Source organism: Stenella coeruleoalba, assembly GCF_951394435.1.
Source record: "Stenella coeruleoalba genome assembly, chromosome: 12".
NCBI lineage: Eukaryota > Metazoa > Chordata > Mammalia > Artiodactyla > Delphinidae > Stenella > Stenella coeruleoalba.
Window position 1 is genome coordinate 33,294,031 of NC_137158.1, and position 14,716 is coordinate 33,308,746.

Here is a 14,716-nt window from a genome sequence, read left to right on the forward strand (position 1 = left end):
TATAAAATGCACATAGATACCAGTTTTCATATGATAACTCTAATCATTTAAAAAAAATTAAGAGTGTGAATGTCTTTCTCCTCCATAAATACAAATGGAAAGTAAATCATGAGATCTATGTGTATATTAACAACTAAAAAATGCTTTAATGCCTGGTTTGATTTTGGGCAGGGCAGGGAGAGGAGGTGATTTGTTTTATTATTAATGAATTAGCTTTGGAGGTTAAAGGATGGAAGAGTATTTTAAACTATTAATTAAAACATAAAGAAATAAACATTCAAAAAAAATAAATGTTTCAAAAGTTAAATGTAAAATATATTTATTCATTTTAGTGACGCCAAAATTGTAAGCAATATACCATTGTGTATTTAATAAGGTAAAAGCAAACACTTTCAAAGCAATGAAAGCTGGTTTAAATGAGCAAAACATACACTTGATGTTTATACGAATCAACTCTTTGATCAAATTGCAGATGTCTTCCAATCAATGAAATTCAAACACACTTCCTAAGTGAGTTCATTACAATGAATGTTTCATTAATTGTAACCTTGTTTTAGATATAGTATAATATTTAGATATCATATGCTAATAAGGCATTAACCTGTAAATTCTAGGTTCCTGCTGTAGTACTGTATTTCAAATATACTTTCAATTTTTAAGAAAGAAGTAAAGAAAGTTCTTGAAATGAGGCTGGAAACCAACTTGTATCCATCCATTGTGTTTGCTTTTAAAGAGCACACATTTTAACCAAGAAGGAGGTGACACACAACATCAGGTTTGCCAGACCAAAAGTTCATAAAAGTGACACTTGATCTGGCGACACTTTCTGGAAAAGTGATTTGGCAGTGAGGTCACAGTGTTTAATGTAGGGACCCTGGATGGTGACCTTTGTTCACCGACCTTCCACCATGGAGAGTATAGTTAAAGAGAGGGACGAGAGAGTGAACAAACAAGCTTTTTCCTATTTCCCTTTGTCATGCCCATCTAGGGGAAGGTAGAGCGGGAGAGAAGGAAAAGAGGGACAAATAGGGGGTCTAATTAGGTGCAAACTTTGGTCATCAGCCACTTCATTGTGGAAAGCCATCAAAGTAACAGGCGGATTACTAAAGAATTTTGTTAATCCAAAAAATAGGAATTTGAAATTCGTCTTCTTGAGTCAATCAAGCAGTCTTACGTTTACATATGCATTCATCAAACTTCACCAAGTTATTTTTACTCTCTATAAAATAACTATTACATCTGTTAAATTACACAAAACATCTTACGTGCCCCCCAATCCAGAGCCAGTCGGCTACAGTAGTTTTCCCTCCGCTACAACTAAATTCTCTTTTCAAAAGAAAGAGGCAAAGGGCAAGAAAACTATTTATGTGGTATTTACCTAAAGGAAAGCAATTTTCAAAGTAGGTGTTGAGATCAGAAAACACTAAAAGTGAAAGAAGGTGTGTTAATGACGGCTAAGACTTAGCACTTGCGCTCGCCAGGCCAGGCGTTGTGCTAAGACATTGATGTGAATTAACTTATTTAGTCTTCACAGCCTCCCGTTGAGGTAGTTACTATTCTTTATATAGATGATAAGACTGAGGCTCAGAGAAAATAAAGAACTTGCCCAAGATCAAATAGTACCTAAAGAAACTGGGATTTGAACCCAAGTAAGAAAGGGCTCAGAGAGGATGAGTGGAGGGTCCACCAGCGGCCGCTTTGCAGAGTTCTGTCCAGGATCTGCATTCAGATAATGAACTCAGATCCTGAGTATGTGTCAGCCATCAACGATCGGGTAACATGCCATTTGCTACGTTTACAAATCAGTTTTTAAATGTTGTTCTAAGACTTAACCAAAAGGACTTTCGCATTAAATCTAAATTAATCAGGATATTGGCTCAACCAGAAGGCCCTCTTCCTCAACCACCGCTCCTAAACAAGGCTTGGTGGCTTTAGAGCTCAATAGAACAATATTAGAAGAAAGAATACTTACCGCAACTGGAATACTTTAAAAGAAGTAAAAAGTTTCAACAGCTGGAGTATAATTATCTTAGAGAAAATTTAACTGCCATATAGCATCCCCCTACGTAAAAGGACAAAATGCTTTGTAAATATTATACAAGAGCTGCTAACTCTGGGCGGAAGAAAATACTGCTGGCATCCTTTCCTTCAGCGCTGTACTGGGACTTCAGTTATAAGCCAGGTTTAGAAAGAGCGGGCACTGGGCAGCCCCTTCTGATACCTTCTGTTACATAGAAGTCATTATTTATTAAATCAAATGCAGTTGAAATCAGGGTGCAAAACATTTTGTCATTTCTGAAACAGAAGATCAGGGATGGCCATAAATCTGGGGATAGGGATAAGAAGGAGGGATGGGAGAACAAGAGTGAGATCACACTATCATAGATTTTCCTATTTTAAATAAAATTTCTACATCTCTAACCACAGCTAATCCAGTTTGTAAAAGACAAAGTGCTGGGAAGTCGATCCTTGCTCCGGTAATGAGATGCAGCCACGGTCAAAGCAGGGTGTCTGCAGGCACCGGGGTGGGGCTCGGCTGGGAGAGCTCAGCACAGTTTCCAGATCCTTCTCACAGTGCTGCCCTGACTCAAGCGAGCCCCTCTGGGGCCATCAGCAGGGTTTGGGGGACTAACATAGGGCAGATTTCATGCTGGCTTGAACTTAATACCTCTCTGTTTCCATTGCATTTTTTATTTACAAAGAAATTTGCACAAAAAACTTAGAATAAGATTTCAAAGTTGTTTTGGGGGGAAGTGAGGGTCTGGCTGCAAGTTGTCAGAGGAACATAAAACCCAAAACACCACCTTGGCCTCATTCTGAGTAATTTCAGAAGAAAACAAGCCCTTTTGAAAATTTATGCTCCTAACCGAGGTGGTGGCAATATGGATTTGCCATACACATCGGAGCCAGGCAAACCTTAGCTCATGTCACATTTCTGCATTTATTAGTTGTGTAACCTTGGAAAAGCCACTTAATTTCTGTATTCCTTGATTTCTTCACCTTACAGAGGGCATTAAGAGACTGCTTACTTCATAGGAATTCGTTATTAAGTGAGACAAATCATGGAAGACAATGTTTGCAGTGCCTACTATGTAGTAAGTGGTCAATAAATGCCAAGTAAGATTTGCAATTTGGTTAAACTTCATTAAGATTCCAGAAGATCCTCTCCCTCCCTACCCTCTCTGTCTCTCTCACCTACTTCAGCTATATTCTTTGCCACCATACTTAGGCTTTAACAACAACTGATCCAAAACTACTTCACAAAAGGATGCATAAGTGATTCTAGGAAGCTAACATGGTAATCTCATCAGGTTTGGCATGTTACTGGGAAAATGCAACGACTAAAGAGATTTGAGGAAAACATGCAATGGAATTTGAATTCTTATTGGATCAAGTCATTCCGAATGTGTTCATAAGATACGTTCAGAGTGACTTGGAGAAAAAGTAAAGACAAATTTAAGGGAATGCATAATATATGTCATTCACGCACACAAAAATCTTTTTTTACTTTGGGACATTTTAAATGACACCGTGAAAAGATTTTTGGATTTAATATTAAATTATTCTCACTATTTTTCAAGGTAAAAGGGAGAAGGGATGAAAGTATATAATTTTCTATAAAGTAAAAATGAATACAAATTAAAGAGTTAAATTCTTAGGTTTAGAAATGTGCTTGACTTCAAAAAGAGTTGTGTGATTCACTCATATGCTCACATTTATTTAATGAAATGTAACAGGCTACTAAAACATTGCTTTCCACCAATACTTTATGCCAGAGTCTAAGAAAAGCTGAAGATTAATAGCAGAGAAAAACAGCTCTCTGTTTGGCTGAATAAATATTGCACAAACACTGAACTCTGTGTGGGATCATTAATTTTTTCATCATACTATTTCTAGAATTGAAAAATCACAAATCCCTCTCCAGCTTAGTTCTTTTATGCAACAAAAGCATTACCCAGACCAGCTAAGATGTATTCTTCAGGATTCTGACATCCTTGGAATGTCAAACAGGTTCAGTAGACACCAAATACAGATTCTCTCTTTCATGTAGAAAGGTTAAGTAAGAAAAGACTTCATGTGAGGCAACTGTCCAATAATTCACAGCTATTTTAATTTAATCTGAGTGTGTTTCAATTTACATATAAACTGGAATGCAGTCTCAGAGGGAAAAAAATCTATTTTGAGTACATCAACCTTTAGGGAGAATAAAACTGACCATTTAAAAAAAGCGATGCACATTTTAAAGCTCTATATGCATTTGAGAGACGTCAACGTCCATATAATGTAAGATTAGCATTATTTAAAAATGAACTACCCATAAAAGCGTTATGAGTATATTCACTGATTAAAAAGGTTCGGCAACCTTCTGAAATTTTGAAAGACTTACGGTCTTTAATACTCCATAGCTTTTAACCAGACGAGCATATTCTTCTGGAAGTTATTCCTTCGGTAGAATATAAATGAACCACAAACATGATGAAATGGCCAGAGCTGGCAAGAATGAGAGAGAGCTGGATGATATTCAAAATTAAATGAATAAAATATTGTGAACCTTTATCAACAAATATTTAACCATAAAGTTATTTTTATTTTAACCTTGAAAGAGGAGAATATAATTGATAAGTAATATATTTGTATCTGCTTCTTAATTACAGTTGTTCAGGCTTAATCCGATTGGCTTGCAAGAATGACGGTCACATTATGGTTTTCCTGCACCTCTTCAGGATGTGATTGTAGTCCCTTTGCTTAAAAGTTTAATTCAAATCCTAATTATTTCAGTCCCCTTGAGAAGTCACTAAATGGCTGCATTTAATTTAACCTTTAGCACAAATTACGCTGATTAACTTTAAGGGTAAGTCCAGAGAAGCCCTACAATTAAGATTTAGGACACTCATCTGTGGAAGGGGATTTAAGGGTTTTGCTTTTGTTTTTGTTTTTTCCCACAAGGTCTGAAGTCAGGTTCATGCACAGATTATAGTATCTACTTTCGCAAATCATACCTGTGAGGCACCTTCCCGATGTTTCTTTTACGTCTGAAATTCCATCATTAAAACTTTATTTCTTTTTCTGCATTTGCAGATGACTTGGTTGTCTAGGTAGAAAATTCTAAAGAAATTGCCAAAAATGTACTAAAACTAATAAATGGAATTTAGTAAGTTCCCACGGTGTCAATGTAAAAATCAATTGTATTTCTATACATTAACCATGAACAATTGGAAATTGAAACAAAGAAACAATGCTGTTAGCAATGAAGGAGGGTAAGTAGGAGAGCATTGAAGACAAACTGTCTCAAAATTTTCCTCAATTAGGCCCTATCCACTTCTGCTATCATCCCTTCTTGCCTCAGATGATGACCATTTATCTGCTCAATTTCCTCTTCTGCAATATAGTAACAACTAATACAGTCCACAAACATATTTAAGCAAACATAATAGTGGTGCTACAGGGATAGAATTGTTGTTAACTTCTCCATAATACTATAAATGGGGTCTGAAAAAAATCCAATCATTTAAACTTTAGTGTCATTATTGCAAGATTAAAGAACTGATCAGAGAGGGCTTCCCTGGTGGCACAGTGGTTGAGAGTCCGCCTGCCGATGCAGGGGACACGAGTTCGTGCCCCGGTCCGGGAAGATCTCACATGCTGCGGAGCGGCTGGGCCCATGAGCCATGGCCGTTGAGCCTGTGCGTCCGGAGCCTGTGCTCCGTAGCGGGAGAGGCCACAACAGTGAGAGGCCCGCGTACCGCAAAAAAAAAAAAAAAACAACTTTCTTAGAACTGATCAGGATAAGGCTGCTGTGGAGGGTAAGACCCCATTACCAGTTGTGTCAAAGCCAAATGTGTATTAACACGGGATACATTGTCATAGGGCTTCTCTGTATGTAAATGAAATTGTTATCAGCATTAATTTTTGTGGGAGAAAAAGCTAGTCCATAAAAGGTTATTTTCTAGTGTCATATTTTTGGATATACGTACTTAGAACAAACTATGGGATGTTCCCTGATACAAAGCTATCTCTATGGAAATTCAATTCAAATAATTAACTCTCAAAAAGCTTAGTGTTTTGATTCAACAACAAACATTTATTGCACACTTAATAAAGGTCAACCATCATTCTAATTGTTCATGTGTGTTATCTCATTTAGGATCCTACAACTCTTTGAATTAGAGCTACTATTTCTTTTTTTCTTTTTTTTACAACTGAAGCTCAGAGAAATTATTTGCCAATAGCTCAGAAATAACAGAGGCAAGATTTGAAACCAGGTCTTCTGACACCTGCACTCTTTCTGCTACCCCTCTAGCCTCAGCCGAAGTAATGAAAGGTCTTTCTGCTTTAATAACATCTCTTGACCTTATTATTGTATTTTCAATTTTTATTAAACATAATATATCTGTAAATAGCTGCTAAGTAGTTGAAGCGGGTGTGGCGGGATACATTGGAACAGGTGTGACAGTCCTCACAAAGCAGGTACTTTGACCCATTTTTCAGAAGAAGAAACCAAGACTCAGAGAATTTAAGTGACTGACTCAAAATGACACATTACTACAGAGCCAGAATTCAAGCCCAATCTGTCTGGTCCAATTCCATCTCATGGTACCCACAACCTCTCTATTTGTGGTTGCAGAAAAAGGCAGCATATATACACTAATATGCATAAAATAGATAACTAACAAAAACCTGCTGTATAAAAAAAAAATTAAATTAAAAATTTTTTAAAAAAGAAAGAAAAATGCAACAGCCTATAAAGGCTCCACTTACTTATGTGATAGAATTATCTCTGGAATAAGTTAAATTTTATAGCAACACAATTAGCTTAAATGATTCACAGTCTCATGCCAGAAATTCTGTAACATTCACCCCTCACACCACTACATTGGAATATGACACTAGAACATAAACAAAAAAAACAGTGCAAATTAGAGAAAAACTATTCTAATCAATCAACTGTAAAAATATTCATGTAGTTATTATAATAAAAAGAAGAGTATCTTTAATAGATGATAATATTCAGAATATAGCAGAATATTCTATCAGCATTCATCAAATGTTCCTAAAACGTGTAAGGTTATTCATGTTTTACAAAAGAATATGAGCCAGAGATGAGGTCAGCCACCAGCAATTGACTTCTCTTCGCGTCAGACTGACCTGGCCTTAGCTATAATTTCTGGTGAAGGAGCCAGAATCACACCTTGTCATTTAGATACTTGGCAATCTTTTTTGGTCGCTAAGGAAAGTGAAGGCAGCTAGATAAACACTGGGCAGGATGATCCAGAGAAACTCACTGCATTCTGCATCTTGCCCAGCACCCCATGAAGTCTTGTTGCTTTATTAGGGGAGCCAGCAAGGGCAGCTCCAGAATTTCCATGCAAGAGGACTTAGGGGCAACATTGCCTGCAATTCACATTAGATTGAGGAAGTGTCATTTGTCCATATCAGTGGTGGGATGGAGTGGGGGACCGAGATTTGTGGAGATAATGAAAGGAGCAAGGGTGAGTTTTCCAACAAGAGAACAATTGTTTTGAGACCAGAGATCTCTGAGACCAGAGATCTCCACCAACACCACCCCCAAGATTCACCCCAGTATAACAGCAAATGAGTCCATGCCCTCTGAGGACATGGGTGGCAGCTGCAGGAACCTTGTACTTGGGAATAAGAAATAGCCCTGCAGAAATCAAGGGACCAGCTCTGTAGAACAGACCGGACTGAGGATAAGTCAGTAGGTGCCATTGTAGAAAGACAGACCCGCCCCAGATTCCCAGCCCCACCCTTCTCCTTCCGTGGGCCCAGGTACTATCACACCACCTGCAATTTGATACAACTCTGGGAGAAAGGGTGTTTTCCCTGAATTGACTGAGATGTTTTGTCATGGGGCAGATCATCACAGAAATTTTTAAAATACTCTTATTCTTTAAAATTATAAAGGTAGGCTTTCAGGTACATTTGAGTTTGTGGACTGAGTTTTATCTCTCCACCCCTGTGTTAACCTGCTGGGCTGTCAGCCAGACAGCTGCAGTTGGTGTGCCCGGGTTCTGCCTGTTTCTGTCCCACTCCCATGAATAGTGCTGGTGTGTTCACTTCTTCTTTGCTTTTCGTATAAGTCCAACCCCCTGCTCCACCACTCCCATGATGTGTGAGTAGCTGGAGGCAATCTCACTTGGTCTCAGTTTTCTCATTTGACAACTACAGATAGTATTATATATCCTATCATTCTGCAAAGGGAACACCAGTGTTAACAGTGCTTTCACCTTTAAGCCATCACTACCCATCCACACACTATAAGCCCACCTCCAGGAACACAAGTGCAGACCTCCACTACAGTTCTAAGAACTCATTCTAAGCCTCACCTCCAGCCCTCAGTCTTAACCCGCTTGCCCTTGGCCTGCCTTTGCTCCAATCTCATCCCCATCTGGTCTCAAACTCTTGATCTCTGACCCTGCCCTCAATCCTACCTTTGGCACTGTGGACTTGATGTTTATATGTGGTCTCCCTGGATGTGACCTTTGACCTCTTCCTATGGACTTTGACTTGACTTGTATTCCCTACTCTCAGGGTCTTATTCTACCCTGAGTATAAGATTCTCTACTCCAAGTTCAGCCCTCCTGAATGCACGTCCTCACCCTTGCAGTTCAACAAATGTCAAGTTGGGCCAGCTGTGGCCTCAATGTAAATGGTGAATTTTGGCAGATAAAATGGAGGGGAAAGCTCTTTGGAAGTTTTAAATATAAAGGCATACTGTTAGCGATCACCATGTCTCTAGTAAACATCCAATACCTAAAACAACACAGTGGCTGCTCTTTCTCACTGTCATCCTGAAATCCTCTGACTGCCACCCCATCGGTTCCTCTCCCACTCTGCCTATCTACAGTCAAGTCTCCATATAGTAACCCCAAAACCCAGGAAGTTATTTTAGGCTTAGACAATCTATGAGAGACAGCACGTGGTAGAAGGATGGCCATGGATTCAGATGAAGTTCAATTATAATCTCCACAATTTACCATTATGAGCTGTGGCTTCCCCATCTGGAAAACAAGGGTGACAGTGTCACTCACGGGCTTCCTCTGAGGATAAGCATATGTAAAACACCTACCCCAGTGCATGGCACAGAGCAGGCGCACAATATTCCTTTTCCCTACTCCCACCTTCCCTTACTTGGTCTTCAAAGTTGGGTTACTTGGCTCCTGAAGGGCTCACCCTGGGACACCCTGTTCTGGAGAGAACACAACTGAATGGGTCACTTCAGTGGGTAGATAAGGATGGCGCATCTTGATGCTTCATTGTACCCCTTTTAGCAATCCACTGCTCTCTGTCTGTGACGTTGCCCCATGGGTTACTCACTGAGGTGTTATAGGAGGCCAGTTGCAAAGACCGGAATTCCATCAGGCCCACTTGTGTGCTCCAGTTCTGGCATAATTACTTAAGAAGAGAACAATCACTTCAAAACCTGCCTGTCTGTATTTTATCTCAGATTTAGGTGGGCTGTTCCATGACTGCTAGAATAGTCTCTCAGTTCTTCCAAAGTGAACCTAATGCCTGAATCTAATAAGCTGTTAGGTCACTACCACACCCAGAAAGCAGGGCAGTGGGGATGGGTTTAATGCTCTTCCGGGGTCAAAATGACAGTGTCCCTGCTGAGCACCCACAAGGTGATTCATTGTGTCTGTGGGACAAAAAGAATGTGGTAGGTGGAGAAAGGCAAAGGCAGACCCATCAGCCCAAAAGAGACAAAAAGGCAGCCACTGTGTTTCTGAAGATTCAAAGTGAAGTCTTCTTTCTAGTTTCTCCAGTTAAGGGACAGGAGGTCAATCTCTCTTCCCTATCTCTTGGGGCTGGAGTGTTTGCCTTTTGTCAACACAAAGAATCACCTCGAGGTGATTATTATCACATCCTTATCACCTCCAACAGCTGCTGGCTACTCGAGGAGCAGGAACCTCCCGGGATGACAAGGAACAAAACCATCACAGGAGGGAATGTGAGACGGTTGGATGAGAAAATTAAAATGACTTCCACACCTCTGTCAGCTAAAGTAAGAGAGAACGCTGAAATGATTCCTTGCTACTCTTATTCTAAATGTGTCCCACATATTTTGGGTTTGTCTGATTGTTTTTTAAAATAATTTCCAACTTTTAAAGATGGGAAGTACCTAATATATAAATATATAATACCTGAATCTGAGCATGTAAAAAAAAAAAAACCTCTCAATATAAAGCTTCTGTAAAAAACATACTAAGTGTAACCAAAAAATAGTGTGAGATATTGAGAAGTTCTTGTAGCTGTGTCTTGAAAGGTTGAAATAACCTAAATTATAAAGTGATAGAGGTCCCTATTGAGAGTAGATAATTTATGGTGTTTATACAGGGAGAGACATTAGCCAACCGCAATTCATGCTAAGGAGGATTTTGAACAAAGTCCAGATGGTGTTTCAGCAGTAAAATGCAGTTATCCTGGGACTATCTGGTGAACAACAAAATCACTGAAGTCAAGCTCACCGTCTTTATAAGAATCAAGTTCAACAGAAGCAGAACCAGAAAAAATGGAAAACAGTTGCGTAATATTTTTATATTAGGAATGGTGCTGTTATCTTTATTGCCTAATTTTTATTTAATGCACAAATGATTTTTTTTACTGCAATAAAGGAAATAAAAGGGGAAATTCCACATTCCCATCATCCAAATACACATAATTACAAACCCACGTAATTCAACGCAACTGAAATCAAAACACAGCTTCAATTTGCATTCTGGTTTTTTCCATTACTAAATATTATTTAATATCATTATGTTTCATCCTTTTTTGGTAGTTCAATAACATTCTGTCTCATTTATGTACCATAATATACTATTCAAAACACCTCTGAACTTGCCAGTTAGGATGCCTTCAATTTTTTTTTTTTATTCTTATAGATAAAACTACAAAGAACATCTCAAACAAACAACTCTTGTCCTTTTTTGAATTTTTTTCTTAGGCCGCGTAGTCCTTTTATTTAGACTGTGACAATAAAACTCCAATAATTCCTTCAAATGAATTTTAGAACTTTTAAAGAAAGACAAATTATTGTTTTATGTTTAGTTTCTTCACATCTGTGCTATTATCTCCACCTTTACATTTTCCATTTCATAAAGCTGTCACCAAATTCGACTGAGCTCAGATGACTGCTCACGGTTCCATTTTACTTGGCTCCAATCAATTACAGGAATATAGATGATTTACAAACCAAATCATCTGAGCACATACATTTCACATAGGGTAAAATGGAGTTGACAACCTCACTTGAAAATGTTAAAAGGGTGGCCCATGTTTTCATGCGTGAGTAAGTGATTTCTCAGTTAAATCTGAATGAATTTGAATACGTAATGGAGCCCAAATAGCACACAAGTCTGGATTTTGTGGAATGCACAGCATGGGATCATTTCGATACTGAGATTAAACATTTCATTAATTAGCTAAGTCTCAAATCTATTTTTCCTTTTTATTCTTGATTCAGTAACTCCCTTCATGCTACTGCTTCTTTTTTTTTAGAAATAGAAAGAGATGGGCATATTTTTCTTAGAAAAACTGCAAAAGTTTTGTTTTAAAACTGCTTACAGAAATCTGCTTGTGACCATATTGGATGGTTTCTAAATTATCTAAAAGTTTATTACATCCTTAAATTGCTTTTCCCTCTGTCCTCCCCTTCAGGCTTGTTTCCTGAAGGACGGTGTTAGAAGGCAGAGCACACCTTGTCACACAGGGTGAGAGCAGTGAGTGGGGCCGCTTTAGGAAAGGTCTGGACACCAGAGAACAAGCTTTGAGTTGGCCCCTTCTACAGATATTGTCAAGCTTACACAATTCATATGAGTATTGAAGAGGTATTGGTACTGATAACCTTATCAAAAAAATCATGTTTGAATTATTATAGAGTCCTCAATTGCCCTAGCAAAGCATGGTGTGGGGATTATAAAAATGAGTTGTTACATTTTAAAAACATCATGTGAGTCATACTTTCAGGGGATGGGGTGATAGGAGAGAGGCTCTAGGTTTTAATTTGGAGCTAGAAATAGCAAAGGAATTCAACTCAATTCTCACAGATAATAAATTTATAGTTCAAAATCAATGATGAGAATAAAACTCACTAAAATGAGAGGAAGAAAAAAATAGGTAAACATAGTATTCCACACATCCCACAGCTAGAAGTGAATTATCAATTTACTTATGTGTCTGACGTTAGTCTGATCTTTATGCCTTTATTCTTTATAACACTGTCTCACATGAAACAGAAGATTGAACAAAATCAGATCTAGGAAAGAAATTTGCCTGACAGACCAATCACTTTAGGAAAGAAACATCATTTCGCATTTAAAAACATCATTCTGGCAGATTCCACACCAAAATAAAATGGAAATGATTGGCTTCACTTAGAAGTATTGGTCTGGTGAGGAGTAGGGAAGGAGGAAGAAAACTTCAGGTAGAGATGAGAGATATGAATGAGAGGGCTTGGGAAGATTTGCCAACTCAAACTAGTCCAGCAGGGCTGAAGAAAAAGGAACACTTGAGGAGATACTAGAGATATTCTGGGGAAGATAAAGAAGCATCAGATTATTACAGACTGTATTTCACATTCTAAAGAGTCTGAACTTTGTTATGAATGTATTGGGAATCCCAATAAAGGATTTTAGACAAGGACGTGACACAGTTTGATGAATGTTTTAGAACAAACCGTCTAAAAACAGGATAAGGGTGAGGAAGTGGGGGATAAAAAGAGAGGAAAGGAGGCTAATTTGAGGAATTTAGTTTACTAAATCTTTAGGAAGACACAAATTAAGATGCTGGGAATGAGAATAGAGAGGAGGGAATAGATTAGAGAGTCATGTAGGAGGTAGAAAGGACAGGATTTGGAAATGGGGGTGATGAGGGATGTCTAGGATGATTTTTAGGTTTAACCTTTCAATGATTCCAAGATTTCTGGTGCCGATAACCAAAGTGAGTAGGAGCTGGTTTGAGGGAAGAAGATAATATGCTTTGCATATGCTAAGATTGAAGTCCTGTGGCATATCCACTTGGAAATATGGACCTGAAGCAAAGGCAAGTGTCCTAAGGTAGAAATCTGTTTTGGAGTCCTGGGCTCATGAGTGGTAGTTAAAAGCCCTGGAAGAGGATGAAAAACGAAAAGACCCAGAACTCAGCTTTAGGGAATCTTGCTTTCAAAGGGCAAATTAAGGAAGGTCAGTAAAAGTCAAGAAAAGGATATCAGAGAAGTTAATGAAAGAGAGAAAAAAGGAGTGGTCAATATTTCAAATGTCACAGAGATGTCAAGAAAGAAAGTGTATGACTGTGCATGCATATATACAGAGATAAGCAGGTATTATTAACATAGAGATATATGTACACACAGTTATGGACTGAATGTTTATGTCCCTCCACAAATACCTATGTTGAAGCATACCTACTCTGATGGTGTTAGGAGGTAGAGCTTTAAGAAGGTAATTAGGATTAGATGAGGTTATGAAGGTGGAGCCCTCATGAATGGGATTAGTGCCCATATAAGAGTCACAAGAGAGCTTACTTCCTCTCTGCTCTCTGTCATGTGAGGACTCAGTGAAAAGACAGCCGTCTAGGAAGTAGGAAGTGGGCCCTCACCAGACACTGAATTTTCCGGCATCTTGATCTTGGACTTCTCAGCTTGCAGAACTGAGAAATAAGTTTCTGTTGCTTATAAGCCACCAAGTCTGTGGTATTTTGTTATAGTAGCCTGAACGGACTAAGACACACACATGCACACACACACACACACACACGCGCGCATATCTCCATTGTTTCATTAAAATGTCTTGGAACCAAATGACCTTCCAGATGTTAGAAAATAAACTGAGAAGATGAGCACAGAAAATTTCATTCATGGACAAAGGAAAATAAAGATACTGCTTGGAAGTCAGCTTCTTGTACTGTTGTCATTTAATCTTTATGAGTGTGGAAGTTTTAAAATATGTGATATGAATATTGTATTATGTATAGTACCAGGAAACACCAAGCACTGATGCCTATAAAAGTGCTGAATAAATAATAAATAAAAATCCAAGAGGTTATGGAGTATACATTTGTTGTGATCTGCTAACCACCTCATCTATAAAACAAAATTATTTTGAGTAATAATTATGTAATAATCAGTAATCATTATTTATATAATGTATTTATGTAATCATTTATTATTATGTAATCATTTTTTGAGTTGTTCTTTGATTTTAAAGCAAACACTTTTAAAAGAATATATTTAAATTTTAAATATATTTTAAAATTTGGTAAAATATTGCACGTATGAGCTAAAATTTTCACACAACATTGTACTCTTTTAAGTTTTAAACTCAAATAAAAACTCCAAGTGATCATTTAACATGACAGAACTGAAGTAACTCAAGTTCTGTCTTACAATCACTGGCTAATTTTGACTCTTCCATTTAAATGCAAGAATATGTGGAATGTGTAGCAGCACAGGGATTGGTGACAAGAACTGCTCCTGAGATGAGCTCAGAAGAATCGGAACAATTTTGAACTTACTCTTGAAAGGAACGTATATAGCAGCTGAGTTCCCATGCGCTGGGTTAACTGTATAAAAGGGAGGTTTTTCAAATCAACTTTTATGTAGAATACAATGTTTATTAAAGGACAAGTAATTAAAATGTCCTAATTTAAAGATTGTATATATAGTTACATAACAACGGTAATCACAGCAGTTGTTTAGAAT